Below are 1,895 nucleotides of genomic sequence, written 5' to 3'. Positions count from 1 at the left end.
GATTTGCTACGAGGTAAATCAAGTCCATTATCTTTGATGCTTTCTTTAGGTTGCTTTATCAATAGACTTCAGCATATAATGTAGAAGAAAGCAAAGAACATGCTAGCAATTTAAGTGCAGTCTGGTATCTTTATGATGGGAAGTATAGGGTAGAGTAATCAAAAACTGCAACATATAGTGTGATGAAAATATAGCATTTTAGAAATGGCATCATTATCAAAAACCTGCTGCACCTTACAACTGCGAAACTCTGCCTTTTCAGATTTACTTCAAGGCAAATGATGTTTACAACGAGCAGTGGCAGAATGCTTGGATCATCCCAGCCTTCTGGCAAATCTTATCTTTCTCTCTGCTATGTGTCATTTGTGTTCTTTGGGCTCCTTCTCAGAATTCTACGCGGTAAATATCTAACTTATTGAGCCCTAAGCTTCTCTTTCTGCCTTTCCTTTTCTGCTACGGTTGTTTATGAACTGTTTTATGGACATTCAAAATGAAAGAAGAAAAAACTTCATACTCACACCCTCAATTGTTTAAGATATTTCTTGATCGTTAATAAAGGTAAAACTCGGCAACTTGAGATGTCTGTGTAGGCTTGATTACTTGTTTAATTTGTAGCTAGTTCCTCTGTGTTACGGAATTTAAAGATGTATGGCTGTTTTTTACTGTGGTTGATGTTCCCGCATATTTTAGTTTCAGTGTCGATCTTTGAGAATTTTATTTCAATGTCTTTGCAGTTTCTTATAGTTCACCGTTTTGTTATTCCGATCTTAATAGGTATGCTTACTCTGGTGAAGCAAATGAAGATTTTGACAAAGATGATACTAATTTGACACTCATAAAACCCTCTCCAACACCTTCAAAAGATTTTAGAACTGCACCGGAAACTAGAACGGTGCAGGGCAGCAATGGAGCATCCTCTAATGGTGATTTGGAAGAAGACAAGACAGAGTGACATAAAAACCCCACCTGTGAATCTGTGATTCTTAGAACTCGGTTCAATACTCGGATTCACTTAAATCAAGACCTTGTTATAGTTGTAACAATGATCCCACTTTTTTTTTTAATGTTAATATAGTTTGTGACATGTTATTTAACATGTTTTTTTGTATCGAACATTATCTACTAATGTTGCAGAACAATGGATACCATACTTAACCAGGAAAGCATGTACCATGACAATATAAAGGAGGTTCCAGCAATTGAGAATATTGGAAAGGATTGTAAATGCTGGTATTTAAAGTTTATATATCACCTATTAAAAGGTAACTATAAATCAACTATATACTAAATTAGACTAAATTTCAGATCCATTCAGTCGTCCATGATTGCTAAATTTCAGATCAACTATTCTTTGAAATTGGGCTGATCTTTGGTTCCTAAACCGTAACATGGTTTTGTGATTGGGGAATTTGAGGAACTTTCCTGGACCAATATTTATCTGGCAGTTGTCTAATAATTATGTTAAATTATCTTTTATAGTATCATATATTATGATTTGAGTAAATTCATATAAGAATATTAATTATTAAGAAATTTATTAAATTATATATTTTAATTATAATATATTTAATAATAATTATGTTTAAATATGATTAAATTATTTATTATTGATAATAATAATCTTATTAAAATTTAAATAACAATAACAATAATCATTTACCAAAACAAATTTATGCTAAGGGTATTCTAGTCATTTTAGTTTTTTTCATTATGCTATTACACCTCTATTCCATTCAACCAAACACAAGATTACTATTACGCTTCTATTCCATTACATTCAACCAAACAGTTGATTTGCTATTACACATCTATTCCATTACACCTCTATTCCATTACACCTCTAATCCAATACACCTCTAATCCAATACAGCGAACCAAACGTGCCCTAAATCTTG

General features: G+C 32.1%; 1 long non-coding RNA gene across 1 annotated transcript; it reads left to right on the top strand.

Moving 5' to 3' along the window:
* On the top strand, positions 1–1,225 carry LOC105782358 (uncharacterized). Its single transcript, XR_001129794.2, has 3 exons — positions 1–13; positions 263–399; positions 775–1,225. It is a non-coding gene; the product is annotated as an uncharacterized LOC105782358 (long non-coding RNA).
* The last annotated feature ends 670 nt before the right edge of the window (positions 1,226–1,895 follow it).

The sequence above is a fragment of the Gossypium raimondii genome, chromosome 13 (genome assembly GCF_025698545.1).
Source record: "Gossypium raimondii isolate GPD5lz chromosome 13, ASM2569854v1, whole genome shotgun sequence".
In the NCBI taxonomy this organism is placed as follows: domain Eukaryota; kingdom Viridiplantae; phylum Streptophyta; class Magnoliopsida; order Malvales; family Malvaceae; genus Gossypium; species Gossypium raimondii.
The sequence above is the reverse complement of the archived record's forward strand: the minus strand, read 5'-3'. Positions and strand labels throughout refer to the sequence as shown.